Raw genomic sequence first — 27921 nt, forward strand, 5'->3', positions numbered from 1 at the left:
GAAGTAATAGCTACAGAACCATCAGAGTAGAAAAGAGGAGGGAAGGATGATGAGGTAAAGTTGTTAGAAAGGTTTTTGGCAAGGTGCCAGAAGGAGCGGGAAGAATTCGAGTTGGAGAGTTGAGAGCATTTAGTACGGATGAAATTGCTTTTAGCAGAGCGAAGAACAGACTTAGCACGATTCCGGGCAGAAACGTAAAGATGATGTGATTCAGGGGTGGGATGGCTCCTGTACCTTTTGTAGGCCCTCTCCTTGTTGTGGACAGCATGAGAACAAGCATGATTAAACCAAGGCTTTCTTGCATTAGTCAAAGGATATGAGAAAGGAATGTATGCTTCCATGCCTGAGAGAATAACCTCCGTAATGTGCAAGGCACACTCAGATGGCTCCCGGCCATGGAAGCAATAATCATTCCAGGGAAAATCAAAGAAGTACTGCCTGAGGGCCTCTCAATCCTAGTGTCTGCTCTTGAAGCTTGGTGGAGCCTCTAGCAATTATCCTGATGTTTTTAGTTTTCTTCAGGAGGCAGGCCTCCTTCCACTTTTATAAGTAATTGATATTTTATTAACTATTCTTTTATTATTTTTAAATTTTTATTTCTACTAACAGATATTAACTTTATTTTGGATATGCACCTTTTATTTGCTGCGTCTTTTAGTCCATCTCATCCTACAAAAGAATAGAATAGTATGGCAGCATATGACCCTGGCAGTTGCGCCGCCAGATTTTAATATAATCAGTCAATCAATCAGTGTACTTCCTGATGGTGTACCAGGCTCACTGTATGTTGATGACCTCTCCATTTCCTTCACCGCATCCAGAATGTCTCCGATAGAGAGGAAGTTGCAGGTGGCTCTTAATTGAATTTCTGACTGGCAAAGTTTCGTGGCTTCCGTTTTTCTTTAACAAAGGCAGTGGCTATGCATTTTTGTCGTCCTCAGGGGGTTCACCCAGACCCTGACTTATATCTCTATGATCGGAGAATATCCTGTGTGGAAGAGACACAGTTACTGGGTCATGATAGATGATTAACCTGGGATCCTGATATTCATTCTGTTAAGGCAGCTTGTCATAGAGCTTTGAGTCTTTTGAGTGTTTAGGCTCATACCTCTTGGGATGCTAACCGCCAGACCCTCCTCTTGCATAGGTCTCTTATTCTTCCCTAACTTGAATATGGGTATGAGAGCTACTTCTCTGCAACTGTGCCCGTCTCCGGGTGTTAAAGTCTGTGAATCACGCATGCGTATGTCTGGCAACCGGGGCATTCAGGTCATCCCCGATTTCAAGTTTGTTATTGGATATTGGAGTACTACCTTTGGATTTGCGACGTCAGTTGTTGATTGTGAGGTGTTGGTATCGTCTTCAATGCATTCTGGACTCAATTTCTTGTTCCATCGTCTCCTACGGTTCCTGATCTCCTGTTTATGACACACGTCCTAGTTTCCCAAAGCCCTTTGGTTACAGGGTCCGATCTGTTATGTTAGCTCTCTCTGTTCTGAGGCTGGCAGTTTGTCCACATCGGATCCCAAGGGTGGGTATTTGGCTACTCCCTCATATGACATTTTGTAGGTCTGTTGTCGGTAATAAGGCACACTTCCCCCTCAGGTGTCCCTCTCTCTCTTTTTAGAACATGCCTCCACTCATGAGGGTTCTGTCCCCGTCCATACTGACGGGTCTAAGACTGATACTGGAGTAGGTTTTGGTGTTGTCTGCCCTTTCTTTAGTAGCGGAGGTAGCCTTCCTGGCATTACTTCAGTGCATACAGAAGAACTGACTGCAATTTTATATGCTTTCAATATCATTTTTACTCTCTCCCAATCGTTTTTGTGATTTTTAGTGACTCCCATATAGTGCTTTCTCTGCAATGGAGTCTTTCGATGCATCCCATCCATTGGTTTTATGAATTTTAGAGTGGCTTTTTCTTCTTGGCCGTCGTGGCCGTCATGTGGACTTCTGCTGGGTTCCCTCACATGTTGGTGTTGTGGGCAATGAGAGGACATTCATTAGGTAAAGCTGGTGTGTTCTCAACAGCCCCAACCAACTACCCAGTTCCTGTTTCTGATGTAACACCTTACTTGCGGGTACACAATTCGTACGTGTTGGCAGAGTCACTGGGATGATGCTGTTCATAATAAACTAAAAGGAATCTTTCAGAGAGTGGTTGTGAAGAGGGTTCTCCCCTCCATGCCTCAGCAATTGGAGGTGGGTCTTGCTAAGCTGCGCACTGGGCACTCTCGGCTTACACATGGGTTCCTCGTGAGCGGTGAGACTCAACCGTACTGTGATGACTGCCTTGTTCCCCTTACTGTCCGTCACTTGCTGTCGAGTGTCCGAGTTTGGGGGACATGCGTCAGAGATTCCCCCACGGGCATAGAGGGGCAAATGGTGCCTACTGTGTGTCCTTGATGCTTGGTGGAGCCTCTAGTGAATTTACTGATGTTTTTAGTATTCTTCAGGAGGCGGGCCTCCTTCCACTTTTATAAATAATTGATATTTTGCAAACTATTCCTTTGTTATTTTCAGTGTTTTATTCTTAGTAACAAATATTAACATTATTTTGAACATGCACTTTTTATTTTGCTGCATCTTTTACCTTGTTGTTTGGCGGCATATGACCCTAGCAGTCGCGCCGCCAGATTTTAATTATATTCAATCATTCAATTATGTTCATAATTATGTACTACCAAGCCTTCTGCGAGTATATCACCTGTTCCTTCTTCCCCTTCTCTTTTTCTTTCAGTTCTTCTTTTCTTTATTCTCTCTCTCTCTCTCTCTCTCTTTCCTTCTTCTTCTTCTTCTTCTTCTTCTTTTTCTTTTTCTTCTTATTCTTCTTCTTCTTCCTAATGGTAGTAGTGATGGACTGCGGAGTAGTGAATCTAGAAAGCTAGTAAGGTGGGGCTGGTGCCATTCTTTATGGAGATGTCTGCTCTTGCCTTGTTCTCTACTACTCAACGCTGCAGAGAGAGAGAATTTCCTTTGTTTCGATTGCCGGGACTGCAGAGAGAGAGAGAGAGAGAGAGATCCCTTGTTCTGGCTGCACCTGCGCTCTGCTCCACCATTCAGCACAGAAAGGAATGGGAAGGGGCGGGCACACAGCAGAGATTCCAATAAGTCGATGTTTTAGTTAGTTGAGAGATTCCCTTCTTTTTTAAGTAAACTTTTGGAGATCTTTGCCAGATTATTGCAACAGTGTATCAGTTTTAACAGAACTCTTATCGCTTTTCTAAAGGCGTTTGTGTACAACCTAATTAAAACACGTTATTAGAGCTAGGTAATTAACACTGAAGACTGGTTTGGCAACTTTGATAATGTTCCCACTTTCGTATTTTTTATGCATTAGTTTTCAGAGATTCTCACCAGGTTTCAACGATGCCTTAAACATTTTAACATGTTTTGAGGGGAATGTTTACAGTTTTTAATGATTTTAGTCACATTTTATAACATTTGAAAAAAAAAAAAATTTAGATAGAGAAGTGCATTTTGTTTGGCAACTCCCGTTTTAGTTTGATGCACCGCCGCTAGGGGTCTGGTGAACACGCAGATGGCGTTTTTGGGGGAGAAGTGGCACTAGAAATATCACTGTGCTGGCTAAGAGGTGTAGGATGCCACTGGGGATGACGGTTCTGTGCATGCCGAGAGACTGGAAAGTTTCAATCCTGTAATTCCATCAGTAGTGGAGGCCTGTCACCTATTCCTATACCTTTCAGCACCATGACGACCTCTAAAAATATCAGTCTTGCTGTTCCACTCTATTTGGTTTGGAGTATTTTCAAACTAGTGTGTAGGCTACATAAATTCTACATCAACCCTTCACAGTGAGATATGGTATCGGGGCATAGTCTTGAGCTGATGGTATTACATGATTGACAAACCCTTCGCTGCCACTTGGGGATTAGAACCTGTGATTGACATGACCATTACCTCCACTGGAAATCTGAAAGATTAGACAGTATCAAAATGTCTTAAGTTCATATATATATATATATATATATATATATATATATATATATATATATATATATATATATATATATATATATATATATATATTTTGCCACTGCCAGACGATACTATTCACCCCACTGGAGACCTTGCATGTGAATGGATTAGCAAAAGAAAAAGATATTCCGGGATACACAAACGTCCTTGCGATCAGTTCCCAGTCGTAACTCACGTTTGATTTGCAGGAAGGACAAGGAGGCTGTCGAATCATCTTTGTCTTCTGGTCAACTTGATAAAACTTTAGCTGTGAGACGAAAATTAATGCAGATCATAACCGTTTTCTGCAGGACGGTCAGGGAAAGCAGCGCAAAAATCTTCCCTTGTCTAGTTCTTCCTCATCCATAATATCTTAAATTACGACAGGAATCGATCGTCAGTATATTTCAAAATCCCATCCTTGAGTCGTAGTTGAATGACCCACGTTCTTGGCAGGATTATTTGACACTATCTGGGGACGTATTTTTTTCAGGCTGCCACTAGTCAGTTATTTCTAATTCAGATTTTAGTATTTAGACAGATGAAAACTGCTGGTATAATTCTTGAAATACTTGAGTTTGCCAGTATATTGATAAAATAATCTGATTATAGCTTGTAGGAAGTATCCGAGTGCATCGTTGGCATCGAAACAATTAATAGTGAATTCTGTCACCTCCTGGATTCGAACCAGTGCACGTTAGGCAAGACCTCTACTAAGTGAGTTTTCTTCCACGAGCTTAAAAGTCATGGTAGGTAGGGATAAAATAATAATAATAATAATAATAATAATAGTAGAATAATAATAGTAGTAGTAGTAATAGTAGTAGCATTTCTGCATTAGCAGCAGCAGCAGCAGCAGAACAGCAGCGGGTGCAGCAGCAGCAGAACAGCAGCAGCAGCAGCAGCAGAACAGCAGCAGCAGCAGCAGAACAGCAGCAGCAGCAGCAGAACAGCAGCAGCAGCAGCAGCAGAACAGCAGCGGGTGCAGCAGCAGTGGGTGCAACAGCAGCAGCAGCAGCAACAGAACTGCAGTAGTAGTAGTAGTAGTAGTAGTAGCAGTAGTGGTGGTGGTGGTAGTAATAGCAGTAGCAATAGTAATAGTAGTAGTAGTAATAGTAGTAGTACTAGTAACAGTAGTAGCACTAGTGGTAGTAGCTACAGCCCCCGATTTTTCTGAACATGAACCTAGCGGACTACAGGCTGGATTTGCCCTTTTTCTGCAGCCCACCATCCTCCTTTCGGTGAGTGGGGAAGATGAGGGACGTTTGTGTAACCCGACAGCAAGGTCACCTGGGTACATCCGCGCCACTACGAGAAGGCGTCCACCTCCAGTGTTAGAATCACACTTATAAAAGAACCGCGACATCACGTTTTAACCTCGTCACTGCAATGGCGTCTTAGGATTTTACTCGTGCAAATTCTGGTCGATCTTATAGAGCTCAGGAGATATTTTTCGAAACGTTGGGGTTTGGATATGATCGCAGTAGCTGTAGCACTGTACTCTTATTCTCTAACTTGGCATTTATTGGCCTTCTGTCCATCGTGACTACTGGGTTGTGGCAATAGATTAAAGCTAGAATATGATGGTAGTCAAAGCGAAGTGCTGTGGAAAGAAAGTAGAGCCTGAACATTGTCCTTTTCAGTCACTCATGTACGTCAAATAAGATCCAAAAAGGACGAAAATCTGCTTCAGTTTTAGATATAAATGGTAAAGAACAGTGCTGTCTTAAGCTAATAAAATCATCTCAAAGCAGCAAGAACAAATTATGAAAAACGCAGTTGAAGTTAAGTGATTATCCTAACTATTTTGAGGCTATGTAACGAGGCTTTTTGACGCAGTTTAGGTGGCAGTAGCGCTCGTGGTGGGATGATGTCGCTGTGTTAGAAGCAGAATTAGAGAATATTGCCATCGCTGCCTCAGCACAAACATATTATTATGTACAGGAATAAGTGATGTGATGCAAAAGTTAGTTTAAATAGGGTAAAACCACAAGTGCAAAATTATATTGCCATTACTTCTCTGTCGATGGCCTTCCATAACACAAGGAAATAAGTGAAATGGTTGCAAATATTGCTTTCATTAGACAGGACTACATTTAAAGTACACAGGAAGTACACAGGAGTGGATTACAGTTATATCAAATAGCATTTGTCAGTGGAAAGAAGAGTTAAGACGATCGAGATGATGATGATGATGATGGCGTCAATTTCTAGTGTTAAGCCAGGTGGCTTAGATTTGGACTGGGTGGGTTTTCGTAATACATTCTGTAGATACGCGAATGCAGCAACATATGTTGGCAGAAGTGTCATATCCACTGAGCTCCAAACCCTGAAGAAAAAAAAAAGAAAGAAAAAAAAAACGAACCTACACTGTACTGCACATGTTGGAGGCCAGAGCATGGGTGGTGAGGGGCAGGCCATGATGACGGACACAAGAGGCTGGACGTGAGGTGGCGGGGTGTTGTTGTCGTAACTCCAATCTGAAATACATATTCATTTATTTAGTTTCATGCATGGAAGAATGAGTCAGTGGCTAGAAGCCCACATATTGTTCCCTCAAAAAAAAAATAAATAAAAAAAATAAAAATTCGTTCATTTCGAGATGCGTGGACACATTGCGTTTAAAAACCAGTGGACTGCAGGAAGCCGGCCACTTCAAATGGTCGCTCCCCGAGGTCTTTTGTTGAGATTATATTGAAGGACTATCCGTGCTGTGATAATGTGGTGCATCTGTTGGGTAAGTGCGTTGTGGTGTAGAGGGATGCATGACAGTGTGTGTATGTGTAGTGGACTGTTTGTGAGCTGTATTTTGTCCTGTTGCTGTGTCAGGGAAAGATTATGCCCTATCGCAGTCTGGTTCGGTGTAATCTTATCTCAGTGGGCAGGGGAGTATCGTAAAATGAGAATTCAGTAGTTCACATTGTGAGTTAAAACCGGAAATCCTCAAGGGAGATGGGTTTACAAAATTTACTCTTTCATCCTGATTCCTGAGATATCTCTCCTACACTCGATAAAATAATTTTCGTTGTTGCAAGCACGGTCGTCTGTCGGCATCAGGAGTAAAATGAAATTGATCCAGGGTCTAAAAAAAAAAAATGAAACATGCGCAAGTGTTTTATTCAGGAGTAAACATGTTAAGCTGGGGGTTAGACGACAAATACTTATCTAGGTGACCTTTAAAGGTTTGTACTGTATTACAATTTACTACATTGTAAGGCAATTTATCCCATATATTTACAACTCTACTGAAAAAAAAATGCTTAGCTTCATGTGACTGGAATCGTTTGCCAATTATTTTATGCCCATTGCCTTTAGTATAATTCGAGTGATCAACTGTGAAGTATTTATCTAAAGCCATGTTATCATGTCCTTTCAATATTTTGATTACTTGAATTAGGTCTCCTCGTAACCTCTGTTTTGATAGGGTAAATAACTTCAGAGCTTCTAAACGTTCCTCATACGGTTTATTTCTCAGTCTAGGTATCATCTTTGTCATCCTTCGCTGCACTCTTTCAAGCTTTTCTATATCCTTTTTATAATACGGTGACCAAAACTGAACGCAATACTCCAAGAGTGGGTGTACCAAGGAGTTATACAAAGTAAGGACAACATATGAATCCAGTCAATTTATTGGCGTTTTTCACAGCTTCAGTACATTGTTTGCTTGGTTTCAAATCGTTTGTTATTATAACTCCTAAGTCTTTTTCATGATTTACCCTATCAAGTTGGACATTATTCATGCTATAATTTGCTCGTACATTTTTACTGCCATTGTTTAGCACTTTGCATTTATTAATATTGAAATTCATTTGCCAGACTTGGTCCCAGTTAAACAGTTGATCAAGATCTCCCTGAATTGCCTGTCTTTGCAGTGCTGTATCTGCTCTGTTACCTATTTTAGTATCATCAGCAAATTTTGAAATCTTACAACAATATCCTTCGTCAATATCATTTACATATCATAAGAAAAGAATAGGACCTAACACTGAACCCTGCGGCACTCCACTTGTAACATTTATCTAGTCTGACTCTTTTCCATTTATTACAACTCTTGCTTTCGTCCAGTGAGCCAATCTTCTACCCACCCGAGAACACTGCCGCTGAAACCATGTGCCTTTAGCTTCTGAAGGAGTCTTTTGTGTGGAACTTTGTCAAAAGCCTTTTGGAAATCGAGGTAAACCACATCAACAGATTTAGTCTCGTCGTACATGTTCAGCATATCATAGAAAAAGTCCAGCAGATTCGTGAGGCAAGAGCGATTATTACGAAAACCATGTTGAGAATCTTATATGAGATTGTTTGTTTTAAGTGTTTCACATACTTGTCTCTGATGATAGTTTCAAGCAATTTGCAAACCACCGATGTTAAACTAATTGGGTGGTAGTTTTCTGGTTGGCTTCTGTTGCCCTTTTTGAATATTGGGGTTATGTTAGCAAGCTTCCATTCATGTGGCATCTTACTTGTGATAAGTTAAAAAGTTCAGATAAAGGCTTTTCAATTTCATTCAGTTGTTCCTTCAATAAACATGGCGATATTTTTTCCTGTCCTGGTGCTTTATTGTCTTTTAATTTGTTTATTGCAAGCAGTACATCACGATCGCTAACTGTAATGTCAGTGATTATGTTGCCGTCTTCTATAGGAATGGGGGAAACAGTAGGAATCGTATGTGTATTTTCTGGTGTAAATACTGACGCGAAGAAAGTATTAAGAATTTTCGCCATCATTTTTTCATCATCAGTGCGCTTTCCATTATCTGTGATTAAGGGACCGATCGATGGAGTTATTACCTTTTTGTAACTGAAAATTTCTTTGGGATTTGATTTGCTGACTTGGAATATGTGTCTCAAGGTTTTTCTTACTGCATTTAATATATTTTTTGGCTTTTAATCGAAGGGCATCTTATTCATTTCTGTCACTTTGACTCTTTGTGGTATTATAATTCATATATGCAAGGTTTTTTGCTTTTAAGCAATGTTTATTGTTGGTGTTCCACCATTTGGGTTTAGAATTTTTAGCAGGTCTTCTGTTGTGCATTGGAATACATAACCTGATGGCACAGTTGAGACTTTCTGTAAAATAATTCCATGCGTCATTGATATATAAACTTTTGACAATGGGATGCCAGTCACCTGTGCCTACAATTGCCTTTAATTTCTTAAAATTTGCCCTCTTGAAGTCAGGCACTTTCCCACAACTGGCCCTGATACTGTCTTTACTGAATTTATGTTAAATGTAACTATGCGATGACCACTTGTACCAAATTCTTCTCTTACAATAACGTTGGTCACTACATTTTCTGATGTGGCTAAGACAAGACCTAGGATGTTAGTTCCACGTGTCAGATAATTTACAAATTGACACAAAGAACTTTCCTGCAATTTAGTATATAGGTCTAACCCTGTGTGTGAGGATAGGGCTTCTTCCCATTTTGGAACTGGTAAATTAAAGTCACCAAATATTACAGCACTTTGCATACAAGATATTTCAGCAATTCAATTCTAGATTTATTTATCGATGTTGAGTGGCTGACCAGGTGGACGATAAATTAACCCAAGAGTGATTTTATGACAAGATTCATTCCTAAGCTGACTATAAATAGTGTCAATGTTTTCAATACATGGCTTGGTAATTACGACTAGATGAAGTCCTGATTTAATATATAACAACACACCGCCCCCTGCTCAATTCATCCTTTAACTACTGCATATGTGAAAGCCTGGTAAATTAAGCTCTGCTAGAAAATGTCTCTGCTCAGTATTTAGCCACGATTCTGTTATACCAATTACATCATAATCTTCAGTAAAGACAAGGGCCTCTAAATCAGAAAATTTATTATGCATACTACATGCATTTACAAGAAGAGCTTTAACATGTTTTCCTTTCCGATGTGTTAAGCTTCCATTACTTATTGATTCATCAGATTGTATGACATCTACGTTTGCCTCCCTTGATGCTTGTTTCTTCTCGAAAAAAAAACTTACTGCATCACTGAGCAAACGACTGAGATGGGCAGAACCAAAGGCATTTAAGTGCAGTTCATCGTTCGCAAATAGTGTTCGCTGCTTGTAAAACTGGTTCCATATGTCGATGTACTCAACTCCTTCCTTTAAGCAAAGTGACTTGACTCTGTTATTAATAATAAATGCTCTGCGAAGAAGGCATTCCCTGCATTAATCCTTGGGAGTATGCCTGAAACTAAAGTATGGTTAGTTTTCTCCCTGTAGCATCGAATTATCTTTCTGTACTTCTCCATCAGCTCCTCTAATCGGGTTTGCATGACATCATTTGTACCTGTATGAATGATGAAAAGGCTGTCATTTTCCACATTCTCAAAAACTTCCTCCACAGCCTCTGTTACATCATCTACTCCTGCACCTGGAATACAAAAACGCTTACATTTAGTGGGTGGCCGGCTGCAAATTTCCACCAACTGACCACGGATGGTGGAGTCCCCCACAACCCGTGCCTCGTGAGGCTCTTCCTCTACATCTGCAAGAATATGAATTTTTTTATATGTGGTTACTGGAATGATGCTCCTTTTTCTCACAAACCTGGCACCATGCTGCACTGGCTGGAACACATTCTGTATGGTGGGGGGAGAAGTAACTACAGCGGGAGGAGGATGGACAGCAGTTGGCCGAGCAGTTGGGCTATCCTCCACAGTATGTCCAACATTGCTGGCAATTAACTCCTCCAGCACATCAACTTTATGGGTCAGGCTGTTAATTTTGCTTGTGGCTTCGGTCAGCTTGTCTTCCAAGCTCTGAAATAGTTTGCACATCCTGAAACAAAGGAATGGTCCGTTTAAAAGGATCCAGTGAAACTACCGGAGCAGGCTACGCAAATAACGTTCCGCGGCATTCTGAAACTTAAAGTTACTGCAAAGACTTATAAGAGAAACAGAATCAGATATTGCTGATTAGCACCTGAAAGAGATACTGGAATAATGATCAGTTGCTTTACAAAATCTGCTAGTAAAACAATTACAATTTATGTAGTTGGTACAGGGGAAGGTCTCCTTGGTGGTGGTCTTGCTGTTTAAAACTACAGGAATGACTACCTTACTGGTTAGCAGTGTACCTGCAGAGTATTTATCAGTAATCTATTCCAGAGAAGGGAAAACCAACCGTTACCTGGAATGGAGAAATAAGGTTATACTACAATCTTAAGTATAACAATAAAGTCACAACACGGTTACCTGTAAAGAAATGGGAGAAATATTTCTCTGTAAAACTTAGTGCAAGTAGAAAGAAAAAATTGTTGGGCAATAACAGCAAGACTTGTCTTGTGTCGAAAATGTAAACAAACGCTGTCGTGATCCCTTGTTTTACTAATGTATCGTTTACAGTGATAAAATAATGAATCACTGGTACAGTAAAGAATCCTGTCTTAATCCATTAATATTAAATTAGTTCTGAGACCAGAAAATAAATATACAAAGCGCAGGTTCTTCTTGTTTTCCGAGGATGACTCGTCCGGCCCTCTGGCGGGAGACGTCTGAAGTAACTGTGTATCTGGGACAAAGAGATGGCGCCAAGATCAAACAAAAATATTTATATGATATAAATTGTTTTTTCTTACCTTAGAGCGGTGCAGATCACCGTCCAAAGCACTCTCCACTCAGTCACAGAGATTCACAGGAATAAACTGAGTCCCTTATTCAATATAGTCTATCAAACAAAGCAAATCAAACACTCATCCACCAACAACACTCACAGACGTTGAACAAACCGTATTTACATTCACAAACTACACTTAGCGTCCAGACAATCAGCCAGATCACTCACCCAAATTCAGGACTCACACTATTGTAATTACACACGCAAAACACTGAAACAGGGCACTTAGCTGTGGTTATTCTCAGAGCGGACCAGAAGGAAGTCTTGCTAGGACGGCGGTCACTGGTCAGGCGAGGAGAGTGTATGTGAATGAGGTGGAGAGGGAGAGAGGAAGGGGAAGACGAAGGATGAGATGGACGGATGGAATGGAGAGGTATATGAGAGAGGGGGTGTGAACTGGGAGCAGGGCAGTGAAATGGCGGGGGGAAAAGGTGACGTGGAGGCGATTTGTTTTGGCCACCCCATATAAGAGATTAAGGCTTCTGGCAATAGATAGATAGAATAATAATAATAATAATGATAATGATAGTTAAAAATAATAACTAGAAAGTGCTCAGTCAGCGGATACCACCGCCAATGCCATTGCCATTAAAAAGAATCCTGATCCAGATCTGTGGATAATGGATCCGGATCCGGATCTACTTCATAATTTAAGAAATTCTTTCTTGGCCCTTGGCCCAATATTCCATTAATTTTCATTCAAATTCTTTGAGAACTTTTGGAGATACTTTCCGGAATACTCCGGATCCGGATCCGCCCCCCAAAATAATCATTTCTTCCATGGTCCATGGCGTACGCTTCCACAAAATTTCATCAAAATCTTCTCATTATTTTTTGAGTAATCCTTCTAACAGACAAAAAAACCAAAGCTAGGTAAAACATAACCTCCTTGACGGAGATAATGATAATTATAACCACCACCACCACCACCACCACCAACAACAACAACAACGACAATAATAATAATAATAATAATAATAATAATAATAATAATAATAATCCATCCATCCATCATCCAATCCATAATCCATCCATCCATCATCCAATCCATAATCCATCCATCCATCATCCAATCCTACATTGCCCCATGAGGAGCGTAGGAGCCCGGGGCTATGCAAGTTGATCCTGACATTAAAGATGAGAGTGGCCAGCCTCACTCATCCCAGAGTGGCATTACGTGAGCAATAAACCCCAACCATCCCTTGGATATAAACCTTCACCGGCTCAATCAGACTGGAGCGCTGTAATTACTCACTAAACTACCAAGCACCAAAATTTGGTTATATAATTACCACCCAGCATACTAAATGGTTTCCTGGTGTCCGAGGTGGGTACCCGGTACACAAAAAGTACCGTTGGTAATGATACTGGTCCTTGCCTAAAATTGTAGCGTCACTACAGGTACCGGTACAAGAAAAAAAAAAGTACAGAGTGCCGACTCGGTACTTGGTACCCGGTACATGAATATGAATAAAGTAAACTTGCTCAGTATTTAATTTATTTTATTACCACGCTGAGGACCCAGAGACCTGTCTTGTCTGAAGCCGGACCTGAGGAGAGATGATGTTGTCAGACAATTGTCACAGTCACATTAACTATGGGGTGACTAAAGCATAAGGTTTTGTGACCGTTCAGTCCTTTACTTTCAATACATAGATCGCTAAACTTTAACCGGCCACTGTAATACACATTCTTATACAGCTAGTTTAGTGTTTATCAAAATCAGCAATTTTATGACTACATTGTGTCATTACATGCACAATAATCTGATTCCAGTGTTGCCCTTGAGGAAAATGAGCACTTCAAAGTGACAGTCACTGAGTCTCGCTCATTTTGGTTTGAGCACGTCCTTCCCTGCAGTACTGGATAGTATTGGCGTGTTATGTTACAAATAAGTCTCCGAAAACCTTGTAAGGAAAGCAGTCCTTGTTGATTTTATGTTTCTGGGGTTCTCCAAAAATTCCTTTGCAAGCTTTATCCCAGTCTCCCTTTTCTTCCTCCCTTTTACATAGAGGGGTTCGGGAAACTCTTCCCTGACATCCTGCTCTCCATCATCATCAGTGGTGCTGCTCTCCGCGTCCTCTAGCTTGCTCTCCAGTAATGACACCATCTTTTTCTCACCCTCCTCCTCATTTTCTCTGCATCGTAGGAGGCAGACCTAGGTAACCAAGCCAACCACGACAGCTTGAATTGGGGATGAAAGGCAGCAGCAAGAAGGCAGTCAATGTCCTCGAAGCGATGGCAGAACCTGCCTTCCACACCCTCAATCACTGCGTTCACTAGAGGCTAGCACACCGTCAGATCGGCACTTTCCTTCGCCTCTTTTAATTTCTTGAGGCACATGGCCAGGGTCAGCAGCAGCACTCCCATGTAGGCCTTCTCACTTTTTTTTTTTTTTTATCACACGATGCGTGAATATAGATAAAATGTACCCGTACCGAGTACCGACAAAATATGCTTAAAAATATACCGTCGGTACCAATTTCGGTACATGACGATAAAAGTAGTGACACTATTGCTGCCGGTACTCGAACTGTAACTCGGTAATGTAACTCGGTACTGCCCACCTATGCCTGGTGTACAGGAAACCATTTGGCTTGTCACTCAGTGTAGAGTTACCCACAGGAAGAAGGAAGAGGAAAGAATGAAGGAAAGAAAGACAGAAGAGGATGGAAGGAATTAAAGAGGGAGAATAATAATAATAATAATAATAATAATAATAATAATAATAAATAACAATAATAATAATAAATAATAATAATAATAATAATAAAGTAATAGTAATAATAATAATAATAAGAATAATAATAATAATAATAATTCCAGGAAGTCGAGCTGATAAGACGAAGTGACAGGAAAAAACTTTACAGACTCTGAAACATTAGCGACGTGAGGAGCACTATGTTAATATACTATAATACATTTCCTTCTTTTTTTGACCTTGTATTAACACTTTGATAATACATTCCACCACACCGTTTGCCTTGTTCTACCCACAGTGCAAGGTGGTGGTGGAGGTACTGAATAACGAAGCAAGATGGCCGATATTTTGAACAGTCTCGAGTGAACCAAGGGACGTAAATATTAGGCAGTATTAGCAAAAGACAGCACTTGTACAAGTGATATGGTAAATTTGGGTGAAAGAAAAAGTTCATAATTTCTTCCGTAATTACTAAAGCCTAGAAAAATTACTGTTTGAGTAATAATAATCACCTGCCTTAGAGTGGGAAAGGAGGGCCGGATGATTAATAATAATAATAATAATAATAATAATAAAATAATAATAATAATAATAATAATAATAATAATAACAATAATAATAATAATAATATAATAGTTGTAGTAGTAGTAGTAGAAGTAGTAGTAGTAGTAGTAGTAAAAATAATAATAATAATAATAATAATAATAATAAATTATTATTATTATTATAAATAAATAAACAGATAAATACTACTGCTACTACTGCTAACAGTAAAACAAATCAGCATGTATTATGAACTATTTTTGGTTCTTTTTTATTTGTAATGTACCGTGTATGATAGTGTGTTGTAAGGAATGGAACACGATTGCCTTATACCAAGAAAATTACAGTATATTCAACTATTCCTCATGTTTATTGTATGAGTTATTATGATATTGTTCCTGCCAAACGATTTCAGCCATCATGGGAAGGGCCTTTTCATTAATTTATTTAAGTAGCATCCGCCATTTACACATCTTCAGTGAATATCCGTGGCAGTTATAATTATTATCCTCATCATGCTTTTATATCGTATCCCTCAATCACACATCTTCAGTGAATCGCCTTGAATATCACACAGGTATAATTATCCTTATAAATTTAAATCTTATCATCCATTCAGATATGTCCTGTAAATATCCATATCATATTATTATCCTTGTGTACAGAAGTTTTATCTTACATTCATGCATCTTCGGTGAATATCCATGAATATCACATTAGTAACGTTATTATAAATTTAAATCGTATCCGCCATTGACAGTATTATCCATAAATTACCATATATTTAAATCTCATCAGTCATTCACACACAAACTCCATCCACTCAGTAAGACTCACGCTGTCACACCAACCCTCTGTTTTCCTTCCAAGTTGGTAAAAACACACACACTACTTTTCAACCAAACTTTTGTGGAATTCTGGTACGAGGCGGGAGGCTAAACTCCAAATTGGTGACATTTGGAGTAATCGACATGCCCGACCATTACGTCAAGGGGACGAGCCTTGGACCAGCCGAACTTACCATCTGTAGTGACGGAGGCTGGGGTTAGATATGGGGAGGGAAGGGAGTCATGGATTATATTTATAAAGATTACTAAGCATAAGTTGTATATACAGTTCCTTATATGTACATTTCTCTTCACTTATACTGATACAAAGCAAATATACAATATTGAATATTATGACAAAATTAGGCAAACAAAATCTAATATTATGGAGATATATTTATCCTGTGTACTGAACTGTTTTTGACTTAAAATGATCATCTTTTCATCCTGACACATCAACGCTAGAATACGAATCAAGTCACGGAGAAATGCAATAGAAAAGATGTACAGCACTGCATTGTCTTTTTCAGTCAATGAGCAACGTGAAATAAGCTGGAAAAGGACGAAAATCCAGGCCAAGTTAGAGTAAAAGCAATACAGTTGGAACGCTTTATAAATACGGCTCCTGTACAGCGAGGCGTGGCTGAAAATTGGTACCTTTGCGTCATTATCCCCACTTACCCATTCCAGTCCACCACCAGTCTCCCTCGCGGCACAAAGAGCCGTGACATTTTCTTAATTCCGGGTGTATACCAACTTTTCTTGAATTCTGTCAAGAGCAGGAAGGACTGAGAGTTTTGTCTGCGTGTGGCGGGCTCACAGTGACGCGCGCGCGCGCGCGCGCACACACACACACACACACACACACACACACACACACACACACACACACACACACACACACACACACTCTCTCTCTCTCTCTCTCTTGGGCCAAACAAAGTACGGGAACATGCTTTATATGGTATTCTGTGGTAGCTGTAGAGATTCTGTGGTGGCTATAGTTATTGCGGTAATAATAATAATAATAATAATAAGAAGAAGAAGAAGAAGAAGAAGAATTATAATAATTATACTTCATCTACGACCTCCTCTGTGATGATAATTACCACAATATTAGGAATGAAAAAAACTCATGGGTTGTAACTTGTAATTATTACTTTTGTATTTATTTTTTTCCGCCATACATCACCACCAACATAATAAGCTTTGCGCTAGTAAACTTTTGAACCCTTCACAGAAATGGTGTTTCAACCCTCACTGAAGCTATGGTGCCAGGCAACGTTCTCAGCTTCGGAGAGACTTTTCAAACTATGAGAAATTAGATACAGCCTTCATTAATGCTTTTACGACAAAACTCCTTTAAGCCGATTCAAATGGTGTAATAATTAATTTAAAAAAAAAGTCCTGGTGCTGAAGAGATTATTTTGGTGTTTTCTGGCGCTTTTGATGAAGACTGTCAATGATGTTACAAAAAAGGTAAATACTTTCCCCCAATCAGACTTATTGGTATTTTACTGTTTTTCTGATTCCCGCTGCATTACTTTTGTTCAACTACAAAAAAATTCCCGTGTCAAAATTAGTTATATGAATGTGATCACGGAAATATAGATGGCTGGACAAATACCATCCTGAGCTAAATAAGTCTCATGAAAAATAGGGTGAAAAAAATAATTTGATGATAATGAAGGCTCTCAGGGCTTGGATTAGAAACACAGTTAATTATATATTAAATGTTATCACAGGAATCCATACGGCTGGCGAAAGTAGAGGATGAGCTAATATATATACATATATATATATATATATATATATATATATATATATATATATATATATATATATATATAAAGAATTATCACACTCAAATAACTGTGTCTTGTGAGCTGTGTTCCAGTTGGCGCTGTTGATTTCGAACATTTCTTTCTCAGTTACTTTGCCACATTCAAACTTACCATTGTCTAGTATGTTAGTGATACACACTTTGTCGATACCATCCTTTAATGCGAAGGACGTCCTTTTAATTATATTGTTATTCCTACCAACATGATTTTTTTTTTTTTTTTTTATAATTTCTGTCGCGTTGCTTTACGAGAGATTGCTGAACTGGTAGAGAGATCATACTTCAAAAAGACGTTCCCCTATTGAAAAATTTGTTTAAACAGTTATGGAAAACAATGAAAGAATAATTTTTCTTCACAAAAATAAATTCATTTCATGCTCCTTACACGTGCTGGAGGTGATGGCCATATTGTAAGACTGTCATAAATAATTTATTCTTGCTATCTACAGAAAATGTATTTAGCTTTTTTTTTTTTTTTTTCCAGGTTGGGACGCACTTCTATAGTAGGACTCGCGCACGTTTGCGGCTGTGGTGTGGTCCGCACCTGTGTACAGTGTTGCCACGTTTTCTATACCGTTATCTCTCTCTCTCTCTCTCTCTCCTGGCGGGAAATGTGAGCCACCCTGAGTACTTTTGATTCTTTTATAAGTTATTTATAATTGTGCTTTCATTTGTTAATTTGGTTTTGTTATATTTAGTAGTAGATGGAGTGTCAAAGTTACTGTCTGCTGAGAGGTTTGTTACGTTACTGATTCATACACCCCGACGTAGTGGTCCAGGGGGGAGGGGAAGTGTGAAGGGGGATTTGACCTGAGACACCCAGGAGGGATTAAGAAGGGAGGCGAGGGGAAGGGGGGGCTGGATTCACCTACCACGTGATCAGTATTAGAGAGAGAGAGAGAGAGAGAGAGAGAGAGAGAGAGAGAGAGAGAGAAATTACGTGTATAGATATATGTGCATCAATAGGAACAATGTATATCAGTGTGTGCAGTATGTACAAAGGAACAAATGAATACAAAGGCAGTGACAGACCTCTCTCTCTCTCCCCCCTCCCCCCCTCTCTCTCTCTCTCTCTCTCTCTCTCTCTCTCTCTCTCTCCTGGCGGGAAATGTGAGCCACCCTGAGTACTTTTGATTCTTTTATAAGTTATTTATAATTGTGCTTTCATTTGTTAATTTGGTTTTGATATATTAAGTGATGCCGACAATGCATTCAATGCATGCCTCTCTCTCTCTCTCTCTCCCTCTCCCTCTCCCTCTCTCTCTCTCTCTCTCTTGGGACATTGAATCTCCTCATTCTCCCTTGGGACATTTATTTTAGGCCAGATGGATGTGTAAGTATTGCCACTCACAAGAATTACATGAATTATTTCTTTTACTTTGGATATTGGCATATTTCTTCTTTTTTCAGGCTCATTCTATTATATCCATAACTGTAATATTATTAACCACCCTAAAACTACGCTAAAAAACATTAAAAGTGACTGCTATTTCTTTTAGCAACACTGTACAATATGTATGCCATGTTTCTGTGTTACTGTATAAATATTTTATGCATAATTAGATTACTGTTGATTCATCCATCAAAATACACAAGTGTAAGTTTTATTCATCTGAATTTATCGAATTTGTGATGCCTTGTACATAAATAGCTTCCGTTTCACATCGCAAGTTGAGGAAACGTGGCACCATTGTAAACAGGTGCGAGCCACACCACAGGCGCTTACGGGCGCAAGGCCGACTATAGCATGGATCACAGATGGCAGTATCCACTTTCTCCAGCAGGAAATGAATAAAATAAAATGGAGGTATATAATTATAACATGACCTTACAGGACTGATGAGGTGATACATATGCCCATAACACACGAAGGAAGAAAATAATGAAAATATCCCCCCCCCAAAAAAAAAAAGTTTCTCGTGTCTGGGGCCGAGAGAGAGACGGCGGCCATGTTGTAAGTGCGGAGAGAGCACCGAGCAGCATGAGAGAAAACGGAGAATCCTGAAGGGTAAACTCAGCTCTTCACGCACCCACTTTCAATGCTGCCTTCTTTCATTGCGCTGCTGCCAGCCACGCCGGTGTAGTGCAGGGGGATAAGGGGGTACGGTGAATCCTCACTATTTTCGTTGGGGTCACGGTGCATCCCTACTATTTTCGTAATGGAAATAATATACTGTTAAAAATTTTCTGTCAGGTCAAAATTATCCTGCTCAACCCTAGCCACGGGAGAGGCCATCCTTTAATCCATCGTCCGTCCCTGTGTGTGTGTGTGTGTGTGTGTGTGTGTGTGTGTGTGTGTGTTTCTGCCAGTGTCATTTACCTTATGTACAAAACAGGGTGTTACAAGCTGTTCCCTACGAGACTGACAAAGTGTAATGCTGAAACTAAGTAACAGTACTACTACGACTACTAATAATTCTCATAATATAGTAATAATACCACGTTAAGTACAAAGTGTAATGCTGAAACTAAGTAACAGTACTACTACGACTACTAATAATTCTCATAATATAGTAATAATACCACGTTGAGTACACCGCTTCCCGTCCGATCAGCGAAGTTAAGCAGCGTTGGGTCTGGTTATTACTTGGATGGGTGACCGCCTGGGAACACCAGATGCTGTTGGTATAACGTTCTTCCTACATGTCAAGTGGGGTTGGTGGAGGATTAGTGCCCCTCCCTGTAAAACAATTAACTCTAAGCCCTTGGCCACCCCATTTGGGATACATGGCGTCTGGCAATGAATGAATGAATAATAATAATAATCCTGCATTGCCCCATGAGGAGAGTAGGAGGCCGGGGCTACCAGACATATAAGATAATAATAATAATAATAATAACAGTAATAATAAATTACATTATAAAGGTTCACAAGGAGTAAAAATAGTTTGTAGTTGTAATATTTAATGATTTCATTACCGCTCCTATAGCGATAACTAATAAAATAATCGTGAATAATAATAATAATAATAATAAATATTATTAAAAATAATAAAAACAGTATTATAATTGTTACTGTTTTACTTTTTTCTCATCTTAAATGTCCGGACCAACTTGCTTAGCTCCGGGCTCCTACACTCCTCCTGGGGCAACGTAGGATTGGATGAGGGATGAATGGATGGATTATTATTATTATTAAAATTATTATTATTATTATTATAACTTATTATTATTATTATTATTATTATTATTATTATGTGAATTTTTATTCCAAAAAAAAAAAAATTTTGTCCTTAATCATTATTAGTTTGCAATAACAGCTATTGCTATTTAATTAAGTGCAATAAAAAATCTGGTATTTTGAATCAGTACTAGATAATTAATCATACACTGCTTATCACTGTTAATTAATGAATTCTGGTATATCAAATGCTCATCATGGAATAAAGTCCTTATTATATTTTTTATTTTAATCAAGGGAATGTTGCAGGCATATTTTAAAAAATGTTTTTCAGTGTATGTATTTATTATCAGTTTTATCCATAACTTCTTTAACTAATTCTGGGTGAAGGTCTTGAACAAAGCTGGAAAATTGTCTTGTTCAGGATTAATAACAAAAATGATAGTTACTATAATTAAATAAGTTGATCATATGTAGTAATTAACAAGAAAAAAAAAAACAAGAAATTGATTTGACACTTGCCATATTGAGAACACACACACACACACACACACACACACACACACACACACACAGCGAAAAATTGAAGCTTTTGGTGAGTGACTCGTAATTATGATTGTCAACAACACCACCACTTATGCTGGTGGTGCTTCACAGTTGCGTCCACAGTGGCGCACCACTGCCCAATTGATCTCTCTCTCTCTCTCTCTCTTTCTTCATGGTATCTTTGTTCTTTCAGACATTAGGGTGCTAGTAAAATGGCGCGTCCATCAGGGAGCCGTGGTGAGGCAGCATCCACCAGCGGTAATTGCCGGCAGCGTCAGTTACACCCAGTGTCACCCCACACTGGGCTTCGACCTGCCATAACACACCACGTAGCACTTTTTTCTTACTGATTAATTTTGCATATTACTCCTTAACATTTTCTTGCATGTTATTATTTTCCTTTGCGATTTTTTTTTTTTTGCACAGTAATCCTGAACTTTCTCTTGTGCAATATCCTACCTGGCATAACATGCTGTGTGGCATTTTTTCCTTGGCATTTTATCTTCTATCTTGGTCCTTTACATTCTCTTGTATGTCATAATTTTACCTGACATAAAACACTGCATTCACACTTTCCTAAGCAATTAATTCTGCATTTTACTCTTTAACACTCTTTTATGTTATTTAGTTTTAAAATCGAGATACATTGCATCAGTGCTGAATAAGAGGGTATTAGGGTGTATGCAGAAAATAAGTCGCAAAAGGAGATGTGTTTGGGAATCTCACAAAACCACTTTGAATCCGACACTTTGGCCCATGTTATCGTCAGTCAAGGAGGGTCCCTAACACTTCCTCCTCAGTTATTTATTTTTCATTTCAGCTGGTTAATGTTTTATACCTCACTGACGAAGAGTATACCGATATTAGAAAGATATTAATCAACGGAAAAGACTATAGTAACGAATAATAAGCAAAAAATTAAATAAATAAAATCGCTTAGGATGAGGTGTTAGGGAGGTTCCTTAACCAACGAGAATGTGAGTTGCTAATTTGCCTTTATTATTATTATTATTATTATTATTATTATATGTAAGAATTTAATTATTTTGTTATTTTGTGGAATGATATAACTGCAAAATCACAAATGAATTTAACGACAAATTTGATAAGCTTAGCAATTTACTTCCTTGAGTTCGATGACGTTGTAAATATTTATTCCTGCTACCACTGTACTCTATATTATAACCTGGGGAGGGAATGTCAGAGGTACCTTCGATGGGTCCTGTCGTGTCTCAGATTAATTTTTGTAGGATGGCCAACATTAGAATCCTTCCCTGTCTTGCCTTCTTTCGTCAAAACAGTTCCTGGGTACGAGGGGAAAGCTGTCGCATTTGTTAATTTTTATTCCTGCTCTCCCTAGTTGATCGCCTTCGGTTTAGGGTTGGCTTCGACATGATAAACTTAAGGCTCTATGCTCAAACCTTATATTGCGAAGAAATGGAACTGAAGGCCTGTGGTTATTACGTATGGTCAGCCTGCATCCCAGAATAAAGAACGCAGTCAGCACCCATATAAGAAAGATATGTTCCATCGTTGTCAAGTGCTTCAAAAATCATTGTCAAAAATCTGGAGTCTGCATCCCGCTTAGCAGTTTCAGGTTTAAGCAGACGACCCAGATTCATAGGCTCGTATTCTTCTCTGTTCTCCCTAACACCATTTCCTAAGCGATTTATTTTCCTTATTATACTTTCGTGTCCTATCGTGTGTTATATATTTTTTCAAACTTCGCCATGCTCTGCATAAATAACATAAAACATTATATTAACCACCCGAAACCAATAATAAATCGCTAAGGATGAGATGCTAGGGAGCTTAGTTAACCGTCAAGAATATAGACCACATACTTCACAAATAATGCCAGACCATCATTAAAGCTGATACAATTACCTCAGGAAAAAGCTATCATTTTACTGCACTTTTTGCCGAACTCAAAAGCTGTCAAAAAATGGAAATCAGTTTCTCAAGTTGCTGAGTTATTTATCTGTCTGTCTACTGCCAGATGCCTCAGTCCAATAAGGGGTGGCCACAAAAAAACCCGCCTCCACGTCAGTCCTCTGCCATTTGGCTGCCCTTTCTCCATCTCACACATCTAATATATTTCTTCACCCCATCCCTCCTAAACTAAAAATCTATCCAGGATAACTCTCATTGGTTTCATTAACATCAAATTATCAGTAAAGCTTGATCATTACCTACATATTATTATTATACTGCCTCTCTTTTCATTTGATGTAAAGATAATGACACTAGCAGTTAGTTGGAAACTCTGTATGCAGACTCTTATAGGCTGCCCCGCTCACTAAAGTGTTGGGCATTTTTTTTTTTTTTTTTTTTTTTAAATGTATATAGCAGTTCTCGCTTGACAGTCAGTACTGCAAGAAAACATGTGTTGCAGCTAAACTCTAGGCGGGTCTGACTGGCTAACTGTTTAGAAAATTCTTTAAAATTCGCTTGTAACATGATTTCATTTTGACATGTAAAAATTGTCACTTAATGGAACTGTTATCACTAGTGGGTTAACTGGCAACTCTTAGCGGATGGCTGTGATAGGCTGATCCGCTTCCCGCATCCTCACGTATAAACCAATGGTCACAAATGTCTCTTCTCACGTAATTCTCGAGAGAGAGAGAGAAAGAAATAGGAGAAAATAAAGAGTGAGGTGTCTACATTTCTTTCTTTTTATCCAGGAGCGACACGTGTAAAGGATACCGATGCGTCTTGGTTCCTCTTGATTTCTCTCTCTCCCCCGCCACACGCACCCAGTCGATACGGTTGACATTTGAGAAAGTTTGACAGTGTGAGTGTAAATGTCGCTATTACGGTTTACCCCACTGAAAATTACCTCTGTACCTGCTTACCTGTAGGTCTTTTTCTTTTTTATCTGTCTACCTACCTATCCGTCTGTCTATCTTTATTTGGTTGTATATCTGCTTATTTTTATCATAATCTAATTATCTATCTGCACCTTCTTTTTAGTCACTCCTACACGAAAAAAAAAAAAAAAAAAAAGAAGGAAGATAATTCCAGTTCAAATATTATTTTGTGCAAATTAGCTTCCGCTGCTGCTTCTCACAAGATCCTAAACTAGCTTTCATTTTTGTCTAACAACGGTAAGTAAACTAGTTTTCATTCTTTTTTATTTTTAGGGTCAACAGAAAATATATTCTGTTGAGCTGTAGGCTTTCAGATTAAAAAAAAAAAAAAGTGATTTTTTTTCTCACTTCCGGTTACTTTTGTTTTATATTGAAATTATCACTGGTATGATGTACGAAATAAAAGTTTTCTTAATACTGAAAGATTGTATTAACCTTCTTAAAAAAGGCAAGAAAAAAATATTTTTTACACTCAGTATATGGTTTATAATATATGACCATGATTAAAAAAAAAAAATCAGTTACTCTATTTTTCTGAGGATGAGACGCAAGGGGTAATGAAGCACTCTCTGGAAATTGTATGAAAACCAGTTACCATTTTACTGCGGGGAGGTTCTACTTCATTTCATTAAAAGAAAAAGCACCAGAACAAGAACAGTAATAAAGTTTTGCGATAAAAATTTATATACGACATTTTTTTCTATATTATTCCTAGTACCACATTTATTATTATTATTATTATTATTATTATAATTATTATTATTATAATTATTATTGAAAGCATCCTAGTGAATGCGATAGATGACTCGATGATCACCTCTGGATGGTGACGTCTGTACATTATTATTCTCCCGTTACAGGACGTTCTTCAAGCAATTACAAAAATCACTCATGTAGAAAGTGTTACGAAGGAAAATTCATTTTCTTCTGTATGACTGTTTGCTATTGTATTTTAGCGACCGTCACACAAATTTGTACAATTTCAGACCATCATAATGAATTTGTGAAAAGCATATAGAAAGGGAGAGAAGAAAAAGTTTTTGACCTAGAATCAGCAATGTGATATAATTAACATGAAACAGCAATACAAAAATAAATTAAAACCTTACTAAAAGCTACTGAATAAGGTGAAAAGTGGAAGATCATTAATAATTTATGTGCAAACTAGTCAACATTATGCACTAGAATCATTGCACACACACACATCTGTCTGTCAATCTATTTATCTGTATAATTATGACAGTGTATTATAAAAATGTATAAAAATACCAGAAACAACAGATGTTGCTTGACTATATAAAACAACACAGGATTAAAACAAGTCCTAAATAGCAAGAAAAAGAAAAATAACAGTATGAAAAAATAGGAATATATAAACAAATCAACATAAAAGTCAATAAGCTGCACTTGACCTAAGTTGAGAGAATGTGCTGTATGTAAGTATTTTTATAAATTTAAACGAATCAGTAACTAAGAATGTAAATATAGTTGTGGAAAATCAAATGGGAAAATATAAATAATATAAACAACCATAGTCGGGGAGGTGGAATGGAGAATATGCAGGATATAAGTAATGAAAATACATGATTAAAAAAAAAAAAACAAGTATACACAACTTCATTACGTGAGTCAAAGGACTATTTTAAGAAACAGATACAGTTACAATATATATCTATCTCTCTCTCTCTCTGTCTATCTATATTGTTGTTATACTGATTACTTAGTCCTTCAAGTGCTGCTGTAGTTGATAATTTGTCATACAATTACATAACGAATAATTCTAGAGTATTGCTGTGACTACTGTTCCAAAAATTAGACTAAATCGTACTTGAAGGCAAATTCTGAGTAACAAATGCATTATCAACATCAGCCCAGTTCTCAACCATTACGAAATTACACATGATTCTCCATATCAGTAGTAACTGTTGGTGTGATTGCTGAGAACTGAAGCATTTATAGTTCTAAACTAGGCATCAAAAACTCCAGATGTTTGGTACTTTACGGGATATATACTCATCATCATCATCATCATCATCATCACTATCATCACTGTCGTAAATGGAGTGGGCAGTAGAGTCGTTGGAACAGGAAAGAACGAAATGACTCACTCAGGCTGTTAAATATTTTATGTTTCTCTTTCTTTGTGGACAGCAACTTTGACTTTTTATTACCTTGTGTACACCAAGTTTTGGCCCAACCCTGAAATTATAGTGAGGGGGGAAGAGAAAATATCTAGGAAACTGTCCTAATTCTCATTCTTTTCAGTCACTTTACCCCGCCTTCTCTCTCTCTCTCTCTCTCTCTCTCTTTCTCATTAATGTTTTCATCACAACGTATATGATATATAATAACGATAGAAAGAGAATGGTCTATAAAAATCTCCTTTACTTCCACTCGTTTCCATTAATCTAACACTTGCATTTAAAAAAATATATATATAGTTGATGGACACTCTAATGACCACTCAGTCGGTGTTCAGTCACAAAAGTGCCAAGGTAAGCATGCTTATGTTAACTCTCACTATTCCTATAATATGAATGCACATTTTTCTTGGTGGAATAGGGAACCTTCAGGATGCACCCGAACCAAAAAAAAAAAAAAAAAAAAAGTTATAAAACTATATTAAGCCAATATAAATTAATAAGGTGACATTAAATAATTTCATCTGTTGAAAGAACAAAGAGAAATTAGGCTTTGTCTTTATTTTTCTCATCACTTGCCTAACAGTCAGCCGGACTTGCACTGCAGCTTATTAAAATAAACAAGATTTTTGAGAATAATCCTAACCAACCATCAGAGCAGCGCATGGTTCACATTTGTCGGAGTTTCAGAACTTCAGGAGCCTGGTATCATCTACCTAACTGCAACTAGGAACAATCAATGACATATGTACAATTTGTTATAAGAAAAACGAAACTTTGACACAGTGGCAGAGTTCGGAACATCTGAATATAGAGAAATCAAACAGCCTATCAATGCTACATTATCCTAGAAGTTATTACCAATGTATTATCCAAACATTTAACTGTGAATGTTAATTTATGAAAATATATATAAAGAAAATAATATCTAGCGTTCTTCATCAGCATTAAGCCAAGTCTGAGCGGGTGTCTGTTTACTTTCTACACTTGGTTTTCGTAATACCGACTAGTCTGCGCGCCATGTTGAGCACTGTAGTACGTACGCGAACACAAAGCTGATTTTCATTATTATATTTCCAGCTAATTCCCTGAATGAATTCGAGTCTAGTCTCGCCCCAACAATATGGAAGGTATAATGTACACTGTTCTCAAATAAAAACCAAACCAAATATCTTGCCAAGCTTTGGTACTGAATGGTACTGTTATCACACAACTTGCTGTTTTTTTGTTTTTTTTCGTTTCCTTCAAAACACCTATCAGGTACAATACTGTACATTAGCTCATCACATGCCAAAAACTATCTTTAATTGCTGGCCTGCCATATGCATTTGCTGCTGTCGCCATAGATGACATTTTCATTTGTAGCGTATTAGTGTAAGACAACCTTATGTTAGCATATAAACATCACTCTAACATAATCATTTTCATATTTACATTGCATTTTGATAAATATGTATAATGGCGCAATGAAAGCAGAATATCAGTACTGACAGAACATGAAACAGGCAAATATTATTTGTTCTGACACTGATCCGAGCACTGAAAAGAAAGTAGGTCCACCAAACAAACTCCCAAGCAGAACATAGAAGTGAAGGTTATTTATTAATAAAAAAAAATGAGTGTCATTCAAACAAGTGCTCGACTGTTTCTGAAATCAGTGTCTCTCGGTTATTTTTATTGCTCTGGCCTTCACGCTCTGTTTTCTTCCTATCCTCCTCCTTTTTCTGTC

The 27921-nt window shown here is 38.2% G+C and overlaps 1 pseudogene; it reads left to right on the forward strand.

Annotated features, from left to right (window-relative positions):
- The first annotated feature begins 20020 nt into the window (after positions 1–20020).
- Positions 20021–20139, forward strand: LOC145397297 (5S ribosomal RNA; annotated as a pseudogene).
- The last annotated feature ends 7782 nt before the right edge of the window (positions 20140–27921 follow it).

Source organism: Coenobita brevimanus, chromosome 40 (genome assembly GCF_032717465.1).
Source record: "Coenobita brevimanus isolate Jiangsu-jjx chromosome 40, ASM3271746v2, whole genome shotgun sequence".
Lineage (NCBI taxonomy): Eukaryota > Metazoa > Arthropoda > Malacostraca > Decapoda > Coenobitidae > Coenobita > Coenobita brevimanus.